General features: G+C 43.3%; 1 long non-coding RNA gene and 2 pseudogenes across 3 annotated transcripts; 2 read left to right on the top strand and 1 right to left on the bottom strand.

Annotated features, from left to right (window-relative positions):
* Positions 1 to 299: 299 nt before the first annotated feature.
* Positions 300 to 5,420, top strand: LOC110489018 (complement C3 pseudogene; annotated as a pseudogene). Its single transcript, XR_016486365.1, has one exon. The product of XR_016486365.1 is annotated as a complement C3 pseudogene (transcript).
* Positions 5,421 to 14,337: 8,917 nt separating this feature from the next.
* On the top strand, positions 14,338 to 19,630 carry LOC110489008 (complement C3 pseudogene; annotated as a pseudogene). Its single transcript, XR_016486364.1, has one exon. The product of XR_016486364.1 is annotated as a complement C3 pseudogene (transcript).
* Positions 19,631 to 23,057: 3,427 nt separating this feature from the next.
* On the bottom strand, positions 23,058 to 24,103 carry LOC149985088 (uncharacterized). Its single transcript, XR_016490378.1, has 2 exons — positions 23,762 to 24,103; positions 23,058 to 23,626 (listed from the first exon to the last, which is right to left on the bottom strand). It is a non-coding gene; the product is annotated as an uncharacterized LOC149985088 (long non-coding RNA).
* Positions 24,104 to 26,299: the final 2,196 nt, after the last annotated feature.

The following is a 26,299-nucleotide window of genomic DNA, read 5'->3' as shown; positions in this document are numbered from 1 at the left end:
GTGTGTGGGTGCGTGCGTGTGTGTGTGTGTGTGTGTGTGTGTGGGTGCGTGCGTGCTGACTCATGATGAGATGGACCAAGCTCTCCTTGGCATTTAGGGTGTTTCTGTTGTTTTGACAGTGACTTGTCTTGAAACCAGATCTGAACTAATGGAGTTAGTTAGCTTCGGCTTTGATAATAGCACGTCCATGTCCATTTGCTGATAAATAATTTAACTTTTTTTCTGACATTTTGTATTATTAAGTTGTTTATTTCAGTGGTTAAATGTAAATCAGATTAGTTCCACAGGTCCAGTACATTTCCAGCCTGTATTTCTCTCTGACAGATTTTGAGCTGTTTGTTTTGCTTAACAGTGGACTTTCCAACTACTCTTATCAAGCCGGCTGGTTTCCCAACTCTACTGCTGGGAAGTAACGCACCCCACGGGGGATTCACCCCTGAAACTCCTCCCACAGAATGAGCTAATCCTAGACAGGATAAAAGCCAGGGTTGGAGAGGGAAGACACTATTACAGACCCAGAATCAGCGGGGAGATGTGGGTCGGCAACTTGCTGTGTCTGGCCGCTCTGGCTGTAGCCCTCTCCTTACCTACCTTATCTGATGGAGCAGCACTACTAGTGTTGTCAGCTCCTAACCTGCTGCGTGTGGGCAGTAATGAGAACATCTTTGTGGAGTCTCAGGACCATGTAGGAGGTCCCCTGAATGTTAAGATCATGGTGAAGAACCACCCTACGCAGAGCAAAGAGCTAGCCTCTAAATCAGTGGTTCTGGATCAAGCAAACAACTTCCAGGCTATGACACAACTGGTCATCCCAGAGTGGGAATTTTGTTTTGATGACCACAAGCAGAAGCAGTATGTGGTCCTGCAGGCCCAGTTTCCTGACTGCCTCCTGGAGAAGGTTGTCCTGCTCTCCTTCCAGTCTGGATACATCTTCATCCAGACTGACAAGACCATTTACACTCCGGCCAGCAACGTCTACTACAGAGTGTTCTCTATGACTCCAGGCCTGGAGCCTCTGACCAGGGAGAACAAGAACAAAGACATCACAATCTCTGTGGAGATCATGACTCCTGAGAACATCACCATCTTCAGGGAGATCATCACCCCAGACAAGGGAGTCACATCTGGACGGTTCATTCTCCCTGCAATTGTCAGTTTCGGGACATGGCATGTAGTCACAAGGTTCCAGAGCACTCCTCAAAAGACCTTCTCATCTGACTTTGAGGTCAAGGAGTATGTTCTGCCCAGCTTCGAGGTTAGTCTGACCCCAGCTAAAGCCTTCTTCTATGTTGATGACAAAGACCTGACTGTTGACATCACTGCCAGGTATATATACGGTAAGGAAGTGACAGGGACAGGCTATGTGGTGTTTGGTGTCATCACAACAGATAACGAGAAAAATAGTTTCCCTGCCTCTCTGCAGAGAGTAGAGATCAAAGACGGTAAAGGAATGGCTTGTCTGAAAAAGGAACACATCACACAGACTTTCCACAACATCCATGATCTGGTCAAACAGCCCATCTTCGTATCAGTCAGCGTGTTAACAGAGGGTGGGGGTGAAATGGTAGAGGCAGAGAAGAGAGGGATCCAGATTGTCACTTCGCCATACACCATCCTCTTCAAGAGAACACCCAAATACTTCAAACCTGGCATGCCCTTTGACGTCTCTGTTTACATTACAAATCCCGACAACTCTCCAGCCATTGGAGTGGAGGTTGAGGTGACTCCAGATAATGCTAAAGGGGTGACCAGGGCCAATGGTTTTGCCAAAGTTACAATTAACACTGTGGCATCTGCCAGAGAGCTGGCAATCACTGTGAAGACCAAGGACCCGGCGATCCTCCACAACAGACAGGCGGAGGCCACCATGAAGGCTCTCCCCTACAGAACTTCCACCAGCAACTTTCTCCATGTCGGGGTTGACTCTAATGAGCTGAAGATAGGAGAACCCATTAAGATCGAACTGAACCTGGGATCCACCCCCATACAAATCCATGACATTACATACATGTTCCTGAGTAGAGGTCAGCTGGTGAAAGTGGGCCGATTTAAAAGACAGGGCAATGCGCTGGTAACACTGTCAGTGCCTGTCTCCAAGGAGCTGCTTCCGTCGTTCCGCATCGTAGCGTACTACCATGTGGGAGCAGCTGACCTGGTGGCAGACTCTGTCTGGGTTGACATCAAGGTATCCTGCATGGGATCACTGAAAGTGACATCCACCAGGCCCAAGGCATCCTATGAGCCTCGTAGGGCTTTCAGTTTGACCATCACTGGAGACCCGGGAGCGAAAGTAGGACTGGTGGCTGTAGAGAAGGGAGTCAACGTTCTCAACAGCAAACATCGTCTCACACTGACCAAGATCTGGGACACCATAGAGAAGAAGCATGATACAGGCTGTACAGCTGGAGGGGGAGCAGACAATATGGGGGTGTTCTACGATGCTGGTCTGGTATTTGAGACCAACACTGCTAACGGGACTGGGATCAGAACAGACCCAAGCTGTCCTGTTAGTTCTAGGCGGAGACGAGCAGTGACCATCAGTGACGTCATCACTAGTATGGCCAGTAAGTACAATGGTCTGGCCAAGGAGTGTTGTGTGGACGGGATGAGGGACAACACCATGGGATATACCTGTGACAGACGGACCCAGTACATCTCAGATGGGGACGTCTGCGTCCAAGCCTTCCTTGTCTGCTGCACTGAGATGGCCTCCAAGAAGATAGAATCCAAACACGATGCACTGCTGCTCTCACACAGTGAGGAGGATTATGATGATGCGTACATGGAGTCTGAAGACATTGTGTCTCGTAGTCAGTTCCCTGAAAGCTGGATGTGGTGGGACACCAATCTTCCTGAATGCCCTGCCGAAAACAAGCACTGTGAGTCCACATCGGTAATAAGGAACATCTACCTAAAGGATTCCATCACCTTCTGGGAAATAAGAGCCATCAGCCTGTCTAAAATTCATGGTATCTGTGTGGCAGATCCGTTTGAGATGATAGTTCTAAAGGAGTTTTTCATCGACCTCAAGCTGCCCTACTCAGCCGTCCGCAATGAACAGCTGGAGGTCAAAGCAATCCTCCACAACAACAGCGAAGACCCCATCACTGTGTGTGTGGAGCTAATGGAGAATGACGAGGTGTGCAGCTCGGCAAGCAAGAAGGGTAAGTACAGGCAGGAAGTGAACATGGACGCCATGTCCACCCGGGTTGTCCCCTATGTCATCATCCCTATGAAACTGGGCATGTACTCCATTGAGGTCAAGGCATCTGTGAAAAACTATGGCAGCAATGACGGGGTGAAAAGGGATCTGCGCGTTGTGGCTGAGGGAGTACTGGTCAAGAAGGAAACCAACGTACTCCTGAATCCGGCTAAACATGGTGGTGAGCAGACGTCACACATACCCAGTGAAGTTCCAAATAACCAGGTGCCAAACTCTGATGCTTACACACTGATCAGTCTGACAGGTGGAGAGCAGACCAGTGTGCTGGTGGAGCAGGCCATCAGTGGAGACTCTCTGGGCAGTCTGATAGTTCAGCCAGTCGGATCTGGGGAACAGAACATGATCTACATGACCCTGCCTGTCATTGCTGCACACTACCTAGACAACACCAAAAAGTGGGAGGATATTGGCTTTGACAGACGGAACACAGCCATCAAGTACATCAACATTGGTTACCAACGTGAGCTGGCCTACCGTAAAGAAGATGGCTCCTATGCTGCCTGGGTCAGCAGACAGAGCAGCACCTGGCTGACAGCATACGTGGTGAAGGTGTTTGCCATGTCCATGACATTTATCGATGTTCAGGAAAACATGCTCTGTACTGCTGTCAAGTGGCTGATCCTGAACACACAACAGCCAGGTGGCATCTTCAATGAGTTTGCTCCTGTCATTCACGCAGAGATGACGGGTAACGTGAGGGGATCAGACAATGACGCCTCCATGACAGCTTTTGTTCTCATCGCCATGCAGGAAGCAAGCTCAATGTGTGAGCGGTCTGTCAACAGCCTACCAGGCAGTATGGCTAAGGCAGTAGCGTACCTCGAGAAGCGTCTGCCCCACCTGACTAACCCTTATGCTGTAGCTATGATCTCCTATGCTCTGGCCAATGCTGCAAAACTCAACAAGGAGACCCTTCTGAAGTTCGCCTCTCCACAACTGGACCACTGGCCGGTCCCTGGTGGTCACCAGTACACGCTGGAGGCCACGTCGTACGCCCTGCTTGCCCTGGTCAAGGTGAAGGCCTTCGAAGAGGCCGGCCCCATAGTCAGGTGGCTCAACAAGCAGAAGAAGGTGGGAGGGGGATACGGATCCACACAGTCCACCATCATGGTGTTCCAGGCTGTGGCTGAGTATTGGAGCCACGTGAAGGACCTGAAAGACTTTCACTTGAACATCAACCTAGAGGTGGCCGACAGACCATCAGTCACCAGGTGGTCCATTCACAACAAGAACCAGTTCCTCACTCGTAGATACATGGTCAACTCCATAGACAAGGACTTGACTGTAAAAGCCTCAGGAAATGGTGAGGCGACCTTGTCGGTGGTGACACTGTACTATGCCCTGCCAGAGGAAAAGGACAGTGACTGTGAAAGCTTTGACCTCTCTGTCACCCTCACAAAGATGGACAAAACAAGCCACGAGGATGCCAAGGAGTCATTTATGCTCACTATTGATATGTTGTATCGTAATTCAGAGAGAGATGCAACCATGTCTATTCTGGACATCGGCTTGCTGACCGGCTTCATTGTGGACACAGACGATCTGAAAATGTTGTCCATGGGGAGGGAGCGCTACATAGAGAAGTTTGAGATGAACAAAGTCCTGTCTGAAAAAGGATCTCTCATCCTTTATCTGGACAAGGTGTCTCATAAGTTACAAGACAGAATATCCTTTAAGATCCACAGAGTGCAGGAAGTGGGAGTTCTACAGCCAGCTGCCGTCTCTGTATATGAATACTACAACAAGAAGAACTGTGTGAAGTTCTACCACCCACAGAGGGAGGGTGGTACTCTGAGCAGACTGTCTCTTGGAGATGTGTGCACGTGTGCGGAAGAGAGCTGCAGTATGCAGAAGAAAGATGAGCCAGATGTCAACCGCAGCACCACAGTGGTGTCCTAGGAGAACAGACATGGATAGAGTACTGGCCCTCACAACAAGAGTGCACATCCAGAAACTACAGAGAAGTCTGTCTGGGCATTGATGAGTTCATCAACCAGATCACAACCTTCGGCTGCCCTGTTTAGTTTCTCTTCTTGCTTTGTTAAATGTACATTTTTGTAACATTTCAATCCAGGTTGCATGCCCTGTCATAACTCATTGTAACCTATAGAGTGAATAGAGAGAGATGAGTTCGCCCACTTGGAATATATTCTGTTAGAAACTGCAGTAAATTATGTACACCGTGCATTTAAAAAAAGTTAACATATGATGATGACGACTGCAAATGGCACATTTTTACATTTAAGTTTACCATTTGCAGTTGTTATCGTCATTGATTACAATGACATAGTCACATTTCTATGGCTTTATTTTTGCACTAAAATGACCCTGCCTGCTGTAATATGCATGAAATAAATGTATTAAAAAAATGTATTTTCTCTTTCTTTTTTGTGCGTTTCACCAGTCATTATGGGGATTTAATTGTTTATTGGTTTTAAACACCAAACAAAGACATTTTAGTTGAGTGGGATGGTAACTGTTTTTGTTCACTATTTGAGCACCAAAATGTCCAAATGTCTCATTCTGGTCCATATGGCAAGTCAGTCAGAGTACTATATATCTTTCAGCACTGCTTTTACCGACGTGGAAACTTGTTTATAGAAACAAGATCATTTATAATCAGGGGTTAATATATTATGAGCAAGGTTTTGACATTAGGGGTGAAACAAGGGACACTGACCCTTACCAGGAGGAAGTGTGTCTCCGTCATTGAGCTTTTGTTTTACAGACATGTCATCATGGGAGATATGCAGTATGTATTTTAGCAAACAACAGTTGTAGTGGGATCACACACACACAGACACACACACACACGAGTGCACACACACACACACACACTGACGCAGAACCTTTCATGTAAGCCTTGGGGAAGACACAGCTATTCATGTAAGCCTTGGGGAAGACACAGCTAGAGGTCTCTGAGTGTTTGAAGGACATTTCAGTCTCAATCAGTGAATATGAAAGGCAAAAATATCAATAATCACCCCACATTATCCATAGCCCAACATCCTCACTCTCTTCCTGAACCCAGATGACAAAGTCTGGTGCTAACATGCGTCCTTTGTCGTGATCTTGTCAACATTCTGATTGTGTCCACATTTTTTGACAGGTGTAGACAATCAAAATACATATTGTGAACTAATTGTATTCAGATCTTTCTGACCACATCCGGAGGTAGTCAGGCATGCATTGAATTTTTTGTATCTTTTTTTAAACCTTTATTCAACTAGGCAAGTCAGTTATTAAGAACATATTCTTATTTACAATGACGGCCTACACTGCATTGTATCTGGACATTTTACAAGTGTGCAGATCTGGTTGGTCAAACAATTTAACTCATCAATATACTGTAGCAAAAGTTAAAATGATTGACTAAGCATGACATTATTTTGAAACAATAACTCCTAAAAATTATTTATTTAACTAGGCAAGTCAGTTAAGAACAAATTCTTATTTTCAGTGATGGCCTAGGAACAGTCTGCCTTGTTCAGGGGCAGAATAACAGATTTTTTTTTACCTTGTCAGGAATGTGATTTTGCAACCTTTTGGTTACAACTCCAACACTCTAACCACTAGGCTACCTGCCCATGGAAGGACCAGGAAATCTGGTCACAATGCCGAGAGAATGGACAGATACAACATTGTAATAGTCTTTATTATTTTAATAAACCAAACACAATGGTAAATCTAGGCGCAGGTAATATTGCTACAGGTTCAGGGTTGTGTCAAAAATATTTTAGCTATTTTCCCTATCACAATTATTGGCTCACTTAATGGAGTTGGCACGAAAGGGCTAGGTTTTGATGAATTAACAAGTTGTGGGTGTGTCGAGGCTTGGCCCCTCACTGGCCAATCAGAACATGCTCCATGGCGAAATATGTGGTTGCTTGAGGTTGTGTATTTACAGTTTTTTAATGTATTGCCATGGAATCAACTCCAATTCCAATGTTAGTCCGTTATAGTTTGTTAAATTGCTTACATAAACAAAATAATAAACTATAGACCTCTCCTATCTTTGTTAAATAGGCTAACTAGAACCAGTTTGCACATTGTTCTAAGTAATTGCATGGGCTCAATCTCATTCACACTGATATAGGGGCTAGGCCTACTGTAAACTGCATTATGGCTGAGCATGGACATGCCAAATATTGTCAATAGGCAAGATAAAATTCATTACTGATGCCTAAAAAGAGAACAAATAATTTTAATCAAATTCTAATCAAAACTAAACTAATTGTTTTAAATAGGAAAATGGTATATTTGAATCAATGTCATTGTTTCAACGTCATAGCTTGAGTAAAATAACATACAGTACCAGTCAAAAGTTTGGACACACCTACTAATTCAAGGGTTTTGTCTTTATTTTTACTATTTTCTAAATTGTAGAATTATAGTGAAACATCAAAACACACATGGAATCATGTAGTAAGCAAAAAAGTGTTAAACAAATCTAAATATATTTTAGTTTCGAGGTTCCATATTAGCCACCCTTTGCCTCGATGACAACTTTGCACACTCTTGGCATTCTCTCAACCAGCTTCACCTAGAATGCATTTCAATTAACAGGTATGCATTGTTAAAAGTTCATTTGTGGACTTTCTTTACTTCTTAATGAGTTTTAGCCAAATCAGTTGTGTTGTGACAAGGTAGGGTTGGTATACAGAAGATATTATGGCAAGAACAGTTCAAATAATCAAAGAGAAACAACAGTCCAGTCCGTAATTGCTTTAAGACATGAAGGTCAGTCAATCCAGATTTGTTTAAACTGCTACCGGGCTGCCCTCAGGCGAGTCTTGTGAGGCTTGTTTTTTTTGGGATGTCTCGTGGACTGACAAATACCGCTGCACTGTAGCTCGGCCACCTTCCACCACAGATGTCTCTAGCTTTAAAAGACGGATTTCGATTGGGATTGTTTTGGTATGCCAAATAGTTTTCCACAGGGCCACAGAAATTGACTCAAGACGGTTAAAGGAGCAGGACATTTTGGAACTAATTGAGAACATCAGTGTTATTGATCTTAGCACATATTGAAGGTTTAAAGATGCACTATGCAGAAATCTCTCCTCCATTTCCTGTTTGCTGAAATTGTAATAGTTTGCCTAATTTGAGTTTGTGACAAAACAAGTAAGTATAGTGCAGAAAATCATTGCACCATCTAAATATATTTTCCATATCCAGAAATATTGTATTTTCAGCTGTTTGAAGCTGGTGTTCAAAACCGAAAGTTCAAAACAAAATTTAAGCAAGGAAGCATAAAAATAGTGCACATAGAACAGATCTACCGCTTATAAGAATTGCTTTCAATGAGAATGACAGATCTATGACTCATATTTCTATGTGGATTTGTTTACATATTAAGTTACATAATGCATTCCCTACAAAAAATGTGTATATTAATGAACCCCAGCGTCAATCTAAGTAGCATAATAAAGAAATTAAATCAAAATCTGTCAGTTTAAACTAGATATGTTTGCATTGAATGCGTTTCAATCCAACACATACGCGTGTGGCTGCCTTACCCATCTGTGGTAAAAGGTGGCCGAGCTACAGTGGTGTATGTCAGACCCTGAGACATCCCAAATATCGGTCTTCTCACAAAAATGTCTGTAGCATCCAAACAGTTTGGCCTACAAACTAATATGATCACTCTATGGAAAGATGAGACTCTCATGAACACAATGGTCTTGCAGTTCCAGTTTAAAAAAATACGTTTTGTGCCTGCCCAATAAAAGGGGTTAAATAGGTATCCCCTAGAATTTTAAGAAATTGGCTATAGTAGTAATGGCCAAATTCAATCTAAAGGGGTCCAGAAATGTAAGAGCTATATAAGAAAGCTTAGGAAATAATTTTTTATTTATTTCTTTACACATATTTAACCCCATTTTCTGGATTAGGCACCTTTGTATTTCCATTCTATTTCTTAACTGGTACCGATCAACTTCAGACGAGGTCCGTGATACTTGTCGCAGAGCAAAATAGAGGCAACGTCTTGTTCGTGAAAGTCTCATCTTTCCATAGAGACAGACACTTCAAAACCTTATTCCTTATGATTCATTTTTTTACTGTCTTTTTTTGCCATTTATGAATGAATTATCAATTAGTTTCTATGAGCTATAGTAGTAAAGGCCCCCCCAACGTCTTGGACATTTAGAGGTTAACGAGAGATCACCTCAAGATAGAACTGGGGCTAACATAGACCCACGCATCAGACTTTGCCATATAATCCACCCACCCACCCACCCCATCCCTGTCCCCATCACTATCCAACGGTCCCTGTCCAGGATTGTTTCATTATTACATTAAACAGAACCCTGCTAGTGCCAGGGGTGAAAAGGTGACGTTGACACAGTGTGTGTGGTTAGGTTCTTCTCGTCACTGACAGGAATAGGTATCTCAGTTTGGCCCGTTATCAAACACATGCTGACCCAAAGATAGGATCTACCCAGGGATGCAAGATTTCCAGGTGGATGTTTCTCGATAGGTCTTGTACTATGCATCTGTAGGCCTTACAAAAGTATTTTACCACGTGTGTGTGTGTGTATGTGTGTGTGTGTGTGTGTGTGTGTGTGTGTGTGTGTGTGTGTGTGTGTGTGTGTGTGTGTGTGTGTGTGTGTGTGTATTCCACATCTGTTGCTATGGGGTAATTATGTTAGGGACAATACAGGATGGTTCACAATAATTGTTTTTCCAAAATAATAGTAAGAAATGTACGTTTTCTAATGCCAATCCTGGTTATAGGTAACAATCCTTCGTATGAACTGCCTACATTTTAAAAATATTTTTGTTTTTATTTTTTTTCTCCCCAATTTCGTGGTATCCAATTGTTAGTAGCTACTATCTTGTCTCATCGCTACAACTCCTGTACGGGCTCGGGAGCGGCGAAGGTTGAAAGTCATGCGTCCTCCGATACACAACCCAACCAATCCGCACTGCTTCTTAACACAGCGCGCATCCAACCCGGAAGCCAGCCACACCAATGTGTCGGAGGAAACACCGTGCACCTGGCAACCTTTGTTTAGCGCGCACTGCGCCCGGCCTGCCACAGGAGTCGCTGGTGCGTGATGAGACAAGGATATCCCTACCGGCCAAGCCCTCCCTAACCCGGACGACGCTAGGCCAATTGTGCATCGCCCCATGGACCTCCCGGTCGCGGCCGGTTATGACAGAGCCTGGGCGCGAAACCAGAGTCTGTGGTGGCATTGTCTCATCGCACCGGTGACTCCTGTGGCGGGCCAGGCGCAGTGTGCGCTAACCAAGGTCGCCAGGTGCACGGTGTTTCCTCTGACACATTGGTGCAGCTGGCTTCTGTGTTAAGCCGCAGTGCGGCTTGGTTGGGTTGTGTATCGGAGGACGCATGCCTTTCAACCTTCGTCTCTCCCGAGTCCGTACAGGAGTTGTAGGGATGAGATAAGATAGTAGCTACTAAAACAATTGGATACCACGAAAAAGGGGTAACATTTAAAAAATATATAAGTATATATAATCATTTATCAAGGTTACAACCAATACAATATTATATTATTATGGAGGGAGATTATAATACGGTTTTAAATACTTCAATTGTCCTTAAAGAAAATCACACTACAAACTATCACCCATTTAAGAAAATCACGAATATCATAGATATATTGGAACTAGTTGATATATGGAGGATTAAATATCCTGACCTGCTGAGATATACATGGGGAGGCTCAATATAGCTAGTCTTATTGATAACTTTCTTATGTCAGTCTCGATGGCACCAAAAGTTTAAAAAGTGTTGATAGTGGACAGAATGCGGTCGTCGGACCATCAAATAATTGGCATATACATTACTTTTACAGAATGTCCACGTGGGCAAGGATGTTGTAAAAAATAAATTGGATGGCAACTTGATTTTAAACAGGACAGAATATTTTATAACTGACGTTTTCCGACATAACGAACTGTAGGTATAGCAGATCCACTTATTGTATGGGCCATTTTTTTTTTTTTTTTTAACTCTGTTTATTAAGTTTTGAACATACACACATACAGACAAGACAAAGCAATATAAATAATATACTCAACTAGAAAAAAAATAAAAAATAATACAAATAAAAATACAAATAAAAAAATAGCTTTAAAGATACCATACTTTAGACAAGTTAAACACACCGGGCAGAAGGCTACAGAGGTTAAAGGGCAATCTATAGTACAGGGACAGGGCAAACATCTCACCATTGTTCCTGTAAACAGTCAAGGGATAAGGGTGGAGAAATGCAACCACTCAACAGAGAGTCATGGCCACAGACCGACCATCCACTGGACAAAAAAAAAGTTGACAATGCTTTAAAATAAAAAAAATAAAATGATTATTCATGTAGGCGTGAACAAAATGTAAAAATAACTGGGAAAAACAAGCTCACACTTCAGTCTCTGCCTGGGCAAGATGAACAAGGCATCTGCGGACCACAATCAATAAGCACATGGATCACATGAATCCCCCCCCAGCAAAAACACAGAGAGAGACTCCCCCAACCCTTAAGTCACAGACTTATTTTAGTATTAATTGGAATGCCATCAGAGGATGGACTGTTTAAAGTAAGACCGGAATGGAGACCAAGCCTCATCAAACAGTTTGGGGTTCCCACGGGAATTGAATTGAATTTTTTCTAGTTTCAGAGAGCACAACACATCCCTCACCCAATATTTATAAGATGGGGGAGCTGCCATCTTCCAGTTCTGTAGTATTAGCCGTCTAGCTAAAAGAGTTGTATAAGCAACAGTGTCCGACTGGATTCTTGATAGGGGGGTACCCATGGGCAGTACTCCAAAAAGGGCTGTAAGGGGAGACGGATCTATAACAGTGTCATATATATCAGAGAAACATTTAAATATTAATTCCCAGAAACCTGACAGTTTATGCCAGCCCCAAAACATATGCAACAGTGTGGCTGGTTCCACCTTACATCTGACACAGGTAGGATCAAAATCAGAGAATATTCTTCCAAGTTTGGCCCCCGACCAGTGGATACGGTGAACCACCTTGAATTGAATGAGGCTGTGTCTAGTGCTAAAAGAGGACGAGTGCACCCTGTGCAGCACAGATTCCCAGGCGTCTTCCCCAAGTTCCTCCCCCAAATCCTTTTCCCATCGAGTCTTTAAAGGCACCAAAGAAGGGTTCTGTAAGTCATGAATGATTGCATATACATCTGAAATTGCGCCCCTAGGAAGCTTGTTCAGCTCCAAGATGCTCTCTATAGCTGTATTCGCAGGCCTATTGGGAAATCCAGGTGTATTAGCCCTGACAAAGTTTCTAGTCTGGAGATAGCGGAAAAAGTGGGATTGGGGGAGATTGAACTTTTCCTGCAGCTGAGAAAAAGAGGCAAATGTACCATCAAAGAATAATTGGGCTAGCGAGGAAAGGCCTAGTGAGTGCCAAATGCCAAAAGCCCCATCATTCAAAGATGGAGGAAATAAAATGTTCTGATTGATTGGGCCTGATAGAGAAAAGCCTCGGAGGTTAAAGGCTAAACGGAACTGATTCCAAATTTTAAGAGACTGCTTTACAATTGGGTTGGTATGGGCCATTTTTTAATGTGCCTTTAGAGGCCATGAAATTCACTACTCATCTTTTAAACAAAAGCAATTTAGGTCAAAATAATTCAAAATTACAAAGGAAATAGAGGGACTAACAGTACAGATAGATAGCAATAAAAACTGTACCACAGAGACACAGAATACGTTAGAGGAAAAACAAAAATAAATGGAGGTACTTACTCAAGAAAGATCAAATGTAAAATATTATAAAAAATAAAGCAAACTGGATGGAATGTGGGGGAAAATGCACCAAATTATGTTTTAATCTTCAACATAGAAATGCGACCAACATTTTTTCCTATTAATAATGCAAAATCAGCAGAATATACCGTATCTATTGTGAAACATCACAGCACAGTTGAAAAATATATGGCATATAGGACAAAAAAATGCATGGTGTTCAGAGATAGATGGGAGAGTTTAACTGAAACTGAAGGGTGTGAATCACAATTACAAGATAACTAATGTTACCCGGGCGCTAGCTCAGGACAGACGGGAGGGAGCAAAGTACACCGGCCTATCCGGTGCCTCCATTTAGGAATGTGTTATTCAATTAGATTCTATGGGCTATAGTAGTAAAGTCCCCCCCACCCCCCAACGGCTTGGACTTTTAGAGGTTAACGAGATACCACCTCAAGATAGAACTGGGGCTAACATAGGCTCAACATAGGCCATTCACGTTTTTGGGTCTTGATTTGAAACGTGCCTTCTAAAGGCTGTAACATTGGCAAACATGGAGTCCAACTAATATAGACTGACATTTAAATGGGTATACTTCGTGAAATAATAACCTGCCCAGGGACTGTGGTTGAAAATGAGCTGGCTGGCTGAATCCAGCACTTTTACTGAAACGTTGATTAATGTGCAATGACCCTGTAAAAATAAAATAAACTCAACTCCACAATGGGTTTCAGGCTACTAACACACCATGTATTTGCAAAAATGTTTTCACCTTGTCATTATGGGGTATTGTGTTCAGATGGGTGAGATTTATTTCTTTTTTAATCCATTTTGAATTCAGTTTGTAATGCAACAAAACGTGGAATAAGTCAAGGGGTATGAATACTTTCTGAAGGCACAGTAGTTAATTATAGTAGCCTTGGTGAGTAACCCCCACTCATCAGACTTTGCCATATAAGTATTCCAGGTGGATGTTTCTCTATAGGTCTTGTGCTATGCATCTGTAGGCCTTACAAAAATCTGCAACCACTTGACTGTGCAGATAATGACGTAAACATGGCAGTTGGTGTTCAGTAAATAGGTACATTGTTTCGGATTGTTTCAGCTAATTGTTCAACGTTAGTTAATTGCAAGCACTTTCATAGCAAAGCCATGGTAACAAGATTATTTGAGAAATACATCATTATAGTACTGACTGAGGGTGTGTGTGTGTGTGTGTGTGTGTGTGTGTGTGTGTGTGTGTGTGTGTGTGTGTATGTGTGTGTGTGTGTGTGTGTGTATGCACCGAGCTCTCCTTGGCATTTAGGGTGTTTCTGTTGTTTTGACAGTGACTGTATCATGCATGACCAGTTCACTTGTCTTGATACCAGATCTGAACTAATGGAGTTAGTTAGCTTCGGCTTTGATAATAGCAAATCCATGTTCATTTGCTGATTAATAATCAAACTTTTTTTGCCGTTTTGTATTATTAAGTTGTTTGTTTCAGTGGTTAAATATAAATCACAGTAGTTCCACAGGTCCAGTACATTTCCAGCCTGTATTTCTCTCTGACAGATTTTGAGCTGTTTGTTTTGCTTAACAGTGGACTTTCCAACTACTCTTATCAAGCCGGCTGGTTTCCCAACTCTACTGCTGGGAAGTAACGCACCCCACGGGGGATTCACCCCTGAAACTACTCCCACAGAATGAACTAACTCTAGAAGGACAAAAGCCAGGGTTGGAGAGGGAAGGCACCATTACAGACCCAGAATCAGCAGGGGAGATGTGGGTCGGCAACTTGCTGTATCTGGCCGCTCTGGCTGTAGCCCTCTCCTTACCTACCTTATCTGATGGAGCTGCACTACTAGTGTTGTCAGCTCCTAACCTGCTGCGTGTGGGCAGTAATGAGAACATCTTTGTGGAGTCTCAGGACCATGCAGGAGGTCCCCTGAATGTTAAGATCATGGTGAAGAACCACCCTACGCAGAGCAAAGAGCTAGCCTCTAAATCAGTGGTTCTGGATCAAGCAAACAACTTCCAGGCTATGACACAACTGGTCATTCCAGAGGGGGACCACTTTGTGGATGACCCCAAGCAGAAGCAGTATGTGGTCCTGCAGGCCCAGTTCCCTGACCGCCTCCTGGAGAAGGTTGTCCTGGTCTCCTTCCAGTCTGGATACATCTTCGTCCAGACTGACAAGTCCATTTACACTCCGGCAAGCACCGTCTACTATAGAGTGTTCTCTATGACTCCTGGCCTGGAGCCTCTGACCAGGGAGATATTTGAGGACCAGGAGGTCGCCAAGAACAAAGAGATCGCAGTCTCTGTGGAGATCATGACTCCTGAGAACATCACCATCTTCAGGGATATCGTCAACCCAGACAAGGGAGTCAAATCTGGACGGTTCAAACTCCCTGACATCGTCAGTTTCGGGACATGGCATGTAGTCACAAGGTTCCAGAGCACTCCTCAAAATACCTTCTCATCTGACTTTGAGGTCAAGGATTATGTTCTGCCCAGCTTCGAGGTTAGTCTGACCCCAGGTAAAGCCTTCTTCTACGTCGATGACAATGACCTGACTGTTGACATCACTGCCAGGTATCTACACGGTAAGGAAGTGACAGGGACAGGCTATGTGGTGTTTGGTGTCATCACAACAGAGAGCGAGAAAAATATCTTCCCTGCCTCTCTGCAGAGAGTAGGGATCAAAGAAGGTAAAGGAGTGGCTTGTCTGAAGAAGGAACACATCACACAGACTTTCCCCAACATCCATGATCTGGTCAAACAGTCCATCTTTGTATCAGTCAGCGTGTTAACAGAGGGTGGGGGTGAAATGGTAGAGGCAGAGAAGAGAGGGATCCATATTGTCACTTCGTCATACACCATCCTCTTCAAGAGGACGCCCAAATACTTCAAACCTGGCATGCCCTTTGACGTCTCTGTTTACATTACGAATCCTGACAACTCTCCAGCAAGTGGAGTGGCGATTGAGGTGACTCCAGATAATGCTAAAGGGGTGACCAGGGCCAACGGTTTTGCAAAAATATCACTTAACCCTGTGGCATCAGCCAGAGAGCTGGCAATCACTGTGAAGACCAAGGACCCGGCGATCCAACACAACAGACAGGCGGAGGCCACCATGAAGGCTCTCCCCTACAGAACTTCCACTGGGAACTTTCTCCATGTTGGGGTTTGTTCTAATGAGTTGAAGATTGGAGACCCCATTAAGATCAATCTGAACCTGGGATCCACCCCCATACAAATCCATGACATTACATACATGTTCCTGAGCAGAGGTCAGCTGGTGAAAGTGGGCCGATTTAAAAGACAGGGCAACGCGCTGGTGACACTGTCAGTGCCTGTCTCCAAGGAGCTGCTTCCGTCGTTCCGCATCGTAGCGTACTACCATGTGGGAGCAGCTGACCTGGTGGCAGACTCTGTCTGGGTTGACATCAAGGTCTCCTGCATCGGCTCACTGAAAGTCACATCGACCAGGCCCAAGGCATCCTATGAGCCTCATAAGGCTTTCAGTCTAACCATCACTGGAGACCCGGGAGCTAAAGTAGGACTGGTGGCTGTAGACAAGGGAGTCTACGTTCTCAACAGCAAACACCGTCTCACACAGACCAAGATCTGGGACACCATAGAGAAGCATGATACAGGCTGTACAGCTGGAGGGGGAGCAGACAATATGGGGGTGTTCTACGATGCTGGTCTGGTATTTGAGACCAACACTGCTAAAGGGACTGGGATCAGAACAGACCCCAGCTGTCCTGTTAGTTCTAGGCGGAGACGAGCAGTGACCATCAGTGACATCATCACTAGTATGGCCAGTAAGTACAATGGTCTGGCCAAGGAGTGTTGTGTGGACGGGATGAGGGACAACACCATGGGATATACCTGTGACAGACGGGCCCAGTACATCACAGATAAAGACGTCTGCGTCCAAGCCTTCCTTGTCTGTTGCACTGAGATGGCCTCCAAGAAGATAGAATCCAAACAGGATGCACTGCTGCTCTCACGCAGTGAGGAGGATGATAATGATGCGTACATGCGGTCTGAAGACATTGTGTCTCGTTGTCAGATCCCTCAGAGCTGGATGTGGGAGGAGATCAATCTTCCTGAATGCCCTGCCCAAGACAAGAACTGCGAGTCCACATCTGTAATAAGGAACATCTTCCGAAAGGATTCCATCACCACCTGGCAAATAACAGCCATTAGCCTGTCTAAAACTCATGGTATCTGTGTGGCAGATTCGTTTGAGATGATAGTTCTAAAGAAGTTCTTCATCGACCTCAAGCTACCCTACTCAGCCGTCCGCAATGAACAGCTGGAGGTCAAAGCAATCCTCCACAACAACAGCGAAGACCCCATCACTGTGTGTGTGGAGCTGATGGAGAATGACGAGGTGTGCAGCTCGGCAAGCAAGAAGGGTAAGTACAGGCAGGAAGTGAACATGGACGCCATGTCCACCCGGGTTGTCCCCTATGTCATCATCCCTATGAAACTGGGCATGTACTCCATTGAGGTCAAGGCATCTGTGAAAAACTCTGACAGCAATGACGAGGTGAAGAGGGATCTGCGTGTTGTGGCTGAGGGAGTACTGGTCAAGAAGGAAACCAACGTACTCCTGAACCCGGCTAAACATGGTGGTGAGCAGACGTCACACATACCCAGTGAAGTTCCCCGGAACCAGGTGCCAAACTCTGATGCTTACACACTGATCAGTCTGACTGGTGGAGAGCAGACCAGTGTGCTGGTGGAGCAGGCCATCAGTGGAGACTCTCTGGGCAGTCTGATAGTTCAGCCAGTCGGATCTGGGGAACAGAACATGATCTACATGACCCTGCCTGTCATTGCTACACACTACCTAGACAACACCAAAAAGTGGGAGGATATTGGCCTGGACAGACGGAACACAGCCATCAAGTATATCAACATTGGTTACCAACGTGAGCTGGCCTACCGTAAAGAAGATGGCTCCTACGCTGCCTGGGTCAGCAGACAGAGCAGCACCTGGCTGACAGCATACGTGGTGAAGGTGTTTGCCATGTCCAGTACATTAATCAGTGTTCAGGAAAATGTGCTCTGTACTGCTGTCAAGTGGCTGATCCTGAGCACACAACAGCCAGATGGCATCTTCAATGAGTTTGCTCCTGTCGTTCACGCAGAGATAATGAGTAACATGATGGGATCGGACAATGACGCCTCCATGACAGCTTTTGTTCTCATCGCCATGCAGGAAGCACACTCACTGTGTGAGCAGTATGTCAACAGCCTACAAGACAGTATGGCTAAAGCAGTAGCGTACCTCGAGAAGCGTCTGCCCCACCTGACGAACCCATATGCTGTAGCTATGACCTCCTATGCTCTGGCCAATGCAGGGAAACTAAACAAGGAGACCCTATTGAAGTTCGCCTCTCCACAGCTGGACCACTGGCCAGTCCCTGGTGTTCACCAGTACACGCTGGAGGCCACGTCGTACGCCCTGCTTGCCCTGGTCAAGGTGAAGGCCTTCGAAGAGGCCGGCCCCATAGTCAGGTGGCTCAACAAGCAGAAGAAGGTGGGAGGGGGATACGGATCCACACAGTCCACCATCATGGTGTTCCAGGCTGTGGCTGAGTATTGGAGCCACGTGAAGGACCTGAAAGACTTTCACTTGAACATCAACCTAGAGGTGGCCGGCAGGGCATCAGTCACCAAGTGGTCCATCAACAACAAGAACCAGTTCCACACTCGTACAGACAAGGTCAACTCCATAGACAAGGACTTGACTGTAAAAGCCTCAGGAAATGGTGAGGCGACCTTGTCGGTGGTGACACTGTACTATGCCCTGCCAGAGGAAAAGGACAGTGACTGTGAAAGCTTTGACCTCTCTGTCACCCTCACTAAGATGGACAAAACAAGTCACGAGGACGCCAAGGAGTCATTTATGCTCAATATTGAGGTGTTGTACCGTAACTCAGAGAGAGATGCGACCATGTCTATTCTGGACATCAGCTTGCTGACCGGCTTCATTGTGGACACAGACGATCTGAATCAGTTGTCCAAGGGGAGGGAGCGCTACATAGAGAAGTTTGAGATGTCCAAAGTTCTGTCTGAAAGAGGATCTCTCATCCTATATCTGAACAAGGTGTCTCATAAGTTAGAAGAGAAAATATCCTTTAAGATCCACAGAGTACAGGAAGTGGGAGTTCTTCAGCCAGCTGCCGTCTCTGTATATGAATACTACAACCAGAAGAACTGTGTGAAGTTCTACCACCCACAGAGGGAAGGCGGTACTCTGAGCAGACTGTCTCTTGGAGATGTGTGCACGTGTGCGGAAGAAAGCTGCAGTATGCAGAAGAAAGATGAGCCAGATGTCAACCGCAGCACTACGGTGGTGTCCTAGGAGAACAGACATGGAAAGAGTACTGGCCCTCACAACAAGAGTGCACATCCAGAAACTACAGAGAAGTCTGTCTGGGCATTGATGAGTTCATCAACCAGATCACAACCTTCGGCTGCCCAGTTTAGTTTCTCTTCTTGCTTTGTTAAATGTACATTTTTGTAACATTGCAATCCAGGTTGCATGCCCTGTCATAACTCATTGTAACCTATAGAGTGAATACAGATGAGTTCGCCCACTTGGAATATATTCTGTTAGAAATTGACCAGTAAATGATGTACACCGTGTATAACAAAAAATATATATCTTTAAAGTTAAAATATGATGATAACGACTGCAAATGGCACACTTATACATTTAAGTGTATATCGTCATTGATTACAATGACATAGTCACATTTCCATGGCTTTATTTTTGCACTAAAATGACCCTGCCTGCTGTAATAGCATGAAATAAAGCATGAAAAAAACGTATTGTCTCTTTCCTTTGTGTGCATATCACCAGTCATTGTGGGGATCTAATTGTTTATTTTAAACACCAAAAAGAGACATTTAAGTTTAAGGTTGAGTGGGATGGTAACTGTTTTTGTTCACTATTTGAGCACCAAAATGTCCAAATATCTCATTCTGGTCCATATGGCAAGTCAGTCAGAGTACTATATATCTTTCAGCACTTCATCATTGTTTTTACCAAATGCGATCAGGATTAGCAAACATTTTCTCCTGCCCCATGTGGCACTAAGCAAATAAGATGTACTGTATACAAATCAGTCAGGGTAATAGACACTTTCATCACTACTTTTACCGATGTGGAAACTTGTTTATAGAAAGAAACAAGATCATTTATAATCAGGGGTTAATTTATTATGAGCAAGGTTTTGACATTAGGGGTGAAACAAAGGACACTGACCCTTACCAGGAGGAAGTGTGTCTCCGTCATTGAGCTTTTGTTTTACAGACATGTCATCATGGGAGATATGCAGTATGTATTTTAGCAGACAACAGTTGAAGTGGGATCACACACACACACGTGTGCACGCACGCACACACACTGATGCTGAACCTTTCGTCTAAGCCTTGGGGATGACACAGCTGGAGTGGCTCTGAGTGTTTGAAGGACATTTCAGTCTCAATCAGTGAATATTAAAGACAAAAATATCAATAATCACCCCACATTATCCATAGCCCACATCCTCACTCTCTTCCTGAACCCAGATGACAAAGTCTGGTGCTAACATGCGTCCTTTGTCGTGATCTTGTCAACATTCTGATTGTGTCCACATTTTTTGACAGGTGTAGACAATCACAATACACATTGTGAACTCATTGTAATCAGATCTTTCTGACCACATCCGGAGGTAGTCAGGCATGCATTGAATATTTTGTATAATTGTTTTTAACCTTTATTCAACTAGGCAAGTCAGTTATTAAGAACAAATTCTTATTTACAATGACGGCCTACACTGCATTGTATCTGGACATCTTACAAGTGTGCAGATCTGGTTGGTCAACCAATTTAACTCATCAATATACTTTAGCAAAAGTAAAATGATTGACTAAGCATGACATTATTTTGAAACATTATCTTTAATTTATTTAACTGGGCAAGTCAGTTAAGAACAAATTCTTATTTTCAATGACGGCCTAGGAACAGTCTGCCTTGTTCAGGGGCAGAACAACAGTTTTTTTTTTACCTTGTCAGCTCAGGGATTTGATCTTGTAAACTTTCCGTTACAAGTCCAACGCTTTAACCACTACGCTACCTGCCCATGGAAGGACCGGGAAATCTGGTCACAATGCCGAGATAATTTTTTTAACAAACCAAACACAATGGTAAATCTAAGCACAGGTAATATTGCTACAGGTTCAGGGTTGTGTCAAAAATATTTTTGCTATTTTCCCTATCATAATTATTGGCTCACTTGCTGGAGTTGGGCTGGGTTTTGATTAATTAAAAAGTTGTGGGTGTGTCGAGGCTTGGCCCCTCACTGGCCAATCAGAACATGCTCCATTGCGAAATATGTGGTTGCTTGAGGTTGTGTATTTACAGTTTTTTATGTATTGCCATGGAATCAACTCCAATTCTAATGTTAGTCATGTTAGTCATGTTAAATAGGCTAACTAGAACCAGTTTGCACATTGTTCTAAGTAATTGCATGGGCTCAATCTCATTCACACTGATATAGGGGCTAGGCCTACTGTAAACTGCATTATGGCTGAGCATGGACATGCCAAATATTGTCAATAGGCAAGATAAAATTCATTATTGATGAAGCCTAAAAAGAGAACAAATAATTCTAATCAAAACGAAACAAATAGTTTTAAATAGGAAAATGGTATGTTTGAATCAATGTCATTGTTTCAACGTCATAGCTTGAGTAAAATAACATACAGTACCAGTCAAAAGTTTGGACCCAACTACTATTTCAAGTGTTTTTCTTTATTTTTACTATTATCTACATTTTATAATAATAGTGAAACATCAAAACTATTAAATAACACATATGGAATCATGTAGTAAGCAAAAAAGTGTTCAACAAAAGTGTTTGACATTCCATATTAGCCACCCTTTGCCTCGATGACAACTTTGCACACTCTTGGCATTGTCTCAACCAGCTTCACCTAGAACGCATTTCAATTAACAGGTATTTTTATTTTATTTTATCTTTATTTAACTAAGCAAGTCAGTTAAGAACAAATTCTAGGAACAGTGGGTTAACTTCCTTGTTCAGGGGCAGAATGACAAATTTTACCTTGTCATCTTTCGGTAACAAGTTCAGCGCTTTAACCACTAGGTTGCCTGCCTTGTTAAAAGTTCATTTGTGGAATTTCTTTCCTTCTTAATGAGTTTGAGCCAATCAGTTGAATCCTACAGACGAAGAACCATATATGTGACAATTTTTCCATTTTAAGATAATCAGTTATTTTTACATTATTAATAATGTGTACCACATTAGGTGTTTTATGGTTGACAAATAATTCACCATACCCATATCTTCCAACAACAATTTATATTTTTTTGTTATTTCAAATAATATTTTTTTTATTGCCGTTTTAATTTTTAGAATGTGGAAGAACAGTATATCTCCAGTGATGATCTCAGTTTGTGGAAGAACAGTATATGTTACATTTTGCATGACTCTTGTAAGATGTCCTTTTTTAACACCTGATAGGATGTTTTAAGTACTTTCAAGTACAGATGCCCTTCATGTAAATAACTTAAATGCAATATGTAGTTAATTCATTTGTATGGAGGTTCATTTAAAGGTGGTCTATCAACTTTAGCACTGATGACTTTTCTTAAGAGTTGAGTCATGAAATCTTAGTCTCATTTAAAATGAAGCCCTCAATGTGAACATACCATAGAACTACAAAAATAGAATACAATTAAATTAATTAAATCAAAACAAGCACAACTTGTAAATATCAAATATGGATCAATGTGATGTGTCAATATGCATGTCCATTATGCAGGTCCCTAAGGTCAATATTACAAAACGTTCAGAAAACCATTCTCTTTGTGTTTAACACTATGATCAGCAATTATGTTGTGAATTGCGTTAAACCCATGCTAAAGGCAAGACATGTCCTTCTGTACTGAGGTGACAGCAGTAAATAAGTATTAACTGCTTAGAGTTAATGCTAAATGTGGTGACAGAGAGACACTGTATATTGTAATGAATAAAAAAAGGGAATCAAGATCAAATGAATACTCACATACTGTATGTGATGACTTATTTGTTTTTAATTCATTCAGATTAAAAAAGGTCCAAATGATCACACACAAAATAATTCTCAACAGAACACATTGTACATAACATTTTCTACACTAGGAACAACATCTTAAAATTAAATTCATTCAATATATTGTGCTGGTTCAAATCATACACAAATTGATTCACATAGAAAACACCTACGATACATTTAATTTCCTACAATAGGGGTGACATGTCTTCTGAAATGTATACAGATTCAACATACTATACAGGTTCAGGGGATCATAAACTCACAGAAAAAAACTGAAAATTATGTAGCTTGGTTTAACAACAAATGATTCACTCTGCAGTGATTCATAAAAAGAGCGTGCAGCAGCTGGCAAGTAGTTGAGCATGGTCATCAGATCTTGGTACTTGTTTTTTTTGATGGGCAGAGGACTCTCATATGCTCTAGGGTAGTGGCTTGCAAAATAGGGAGGTTGAGGTGTAGCTCCTCCTTTTGGTTTGGAGATCAGCCACGACTTCCATCCCTCAAATAGACTGTGGCTCTGTCTGGCGTACAGATTCCAAGGATCCTCAACTGAAATTAGAACAGAAACATTCTAAGTTTCTGACATCAATAACAACTTTCACAGTCAAGCATTAGGATATTTTATTGTTAGAACAACATGTTGCGTGTTGATGGGATGTTAGTAAACTATTCTCTGTGCAATACCTGTGACTTTTAACCACCTCACTGAGGTGATCTGTAGTCCAGCTGGTCGCTTGAGGACAGAATCTGGGAGGTGCCTGAAGTCTTCACATTGCATCCTCATCACCTTGAATGGTTTTGCTTTATCTCTTTTTTTTTTTTAAATGTCACATATATGGTTCTTCGTCTGTAGGATTCAGTTGTGTTGTGACAAGATAGGGTTGGATACAGAAGATAGCCCACAAAGGTCTCCGCCACGGCACAACCCAAGGGGGGGGCGTCAACCCAGACAGGAAGATCACATCAGTGACTCAACCCACTCAAGTGACACACCCCTCTTAGGGACGGCATGGAAGAGCACCAGTAAGCCAGTGACTCAGCCCCTGTAATAGGGTTAGAGGCAGAGAATCCCAGTGGAAAGAGGGGAACCGGCCAGGCAGAGCCTTTCCTTTCACCTTCACAGTCCTTGGCCAGACTACACTCAATCATATGACCCACTGAAGAGATGAGTCTTCAGTAAAGACTTAAAGGTTGAGACCGAGTTTGCGTCTCTCACATGGGTAGGCAGACCATTCCATAAAAATGGAGCTCTATAGGAGAAAGCTTAGAAATTCTAGGGACAATTAGGAGGCCTGCGTCTTGTGACCGTAGCGTACGTGTAGGTATGTACGGTAGGACCAAATCAGAGAGATAGGTAGGAGCAAGCCCATGTAATGCTCTGTAGGTTAGCAGTAAAACCTTGAAATCAGCCCTTGCCTTGAGAGGAAGCCAGTGTAGAGTAGGCTGCATAGATTTCATGACTAAAAAGAAGAAAACGTCATTTTTTGTTGTTGTAAATTTGTAAATTTGCTTTCGTAAATGTTAGCAACACCTCCGCCTTTGCAGGATGCACGGGGGATATGGTCACTAGTGTAACCAGGAGGTGAGGCCTCATTTAACACAGTAAATTCAATGGGGATAGCTGAGCTGACCACACTGACTGTGCTAGTGGCATAAAATTGTATTTTATTTGGCAGACTTCACTAAGCTGGCAGGCTGACTAACAGCCTGCTGCTTGGCCTGCACCCTATTTCATTGTGGAGCTAGAGCAGTTAGAGCCCTGTCTATGTTGGTAGATAAGATGAGTGCACCCCTCCAGCTAGGATGGAGTCCGTCACTCCTCAGCAGGTCAGGCTTGGTCCTGTTTGTGGGTGAGTCCCGGAAAGAGGGACAATTATCTACAAATTCTATCTTTTGGGAGGGGCAGAAAACAGTTTTCAACCAGCGATTGAGTTGTGAGACTCTGCTGTAGAGCTCATCACTCCCCCTAACTGGGAGGGGGCCAGAGACAATTACTCGATGCCGACACATCTTTCTAGCTGATTTACACGCTGAAGCTATGTTGGTGACCTCTGACTGTTTCATCCTAACATCATTGGTGCCGACGTGGATAACAATATCCACACAGGAAACTGTTGAGCGTGAAAAACCCAGCAGCGTTGCAGTTCTTGACACAAATTGGTGCGCCTGGCACCTACTATCATACCCCGTTTAAAAGGCACTTAAATCTTTGGTCTTGCCCATTCACCCTCTGAATGGCACACATACACAATCCCTGTTTCAATTGTCTCAAGGCTTAAAAATACTTCTTTAACCTGTCTCCTCCCCTTCATCTATAATGATTTAACAAGTGATATAAGGGATCATAGCTTTCACCTGGATTCACCTCGTCAGTCTATGTCATGGGAAGAGCAGGTGTTCTTAATGTTTTGTATATGAATACAGAATGAAAACAATTTTTACATTTCTATGTGGAATCTTCAACACAATTTCTACGTATACATTGTTCTGATGATTATGTTGGAATTAGATTGATGGAACAACCTGTTAGTCAGGTTAAGTAAATGTATTTAAGTTGAAGTTTATCCCCATTCAATGTTTACAACACCGGTTGAAATGAGATGAAAACAGTACTATTTGATGACTTTTTTTATCCAATGTATTTCCCACACTGATTCCATGTTACAATATGTTGACAAATTACATTGAAATAATGTTGATTCAACCAGTGTGTGCCCAGGGGGGAAGGTCCAGGGGCTCAATCTAATGTGGTTAGGGAGATAGAAGGTACTTCCAGTTTCATTGAAATACTTGGCATCAGAGTTGAGTATGAGAGAAACAGCATGCCTGCTCACTATTCAAGTGCTCAACTCTGAGGAAGTACATTTCATTTGCTGCTCAACTGGAAGAGTAACTTGTCAAATATACTGCAAGCCTTGACCACCACTTCTATCATAACCATGACCACTTCCTGTCCCTTTGCTAAGTTTAGCCTCCAAGGGCTGGGCAATTCCAGTCCTCTAGGGCCTGATTGGTGTCACAGTTTTGCCCCAGTCCCAGCTAACACACCTGATTCCAATAATCACCTAATCATGATCTTCAGTTTAGAATGCAATTTCATTAGCTGTGTTTGCTAGGGAAGGAGAAAAAGTGTGACACCAATCAGGCCCTCGAGGACTGGAGTTGCCCACCCCGGCCGGGAGTCTAACCTGACCCAGTAAGGTGAGCAGCAGGTCAGTGTGG

Source organism: Oncorhynchus mykiss, chromosome 2, assembly GCF_057628025.1.
Source record: "Oncorhynchus mykiss isolate SJ-2025 chromosome 2, ASM5762802v1, whole genome shotgun sequence".
NCBI lineage: Eukaryota > Metazoa > Chordata > Actinopteri > Salmoniformes > Salmonidae > Oncorhynchus > Oncorhynchus mykiss.
The sequence above is the reverse complement of the archived record's forward strand: the minus strand, read 5'-3'. Positions and strand labels throughout refer to the sequence as shown.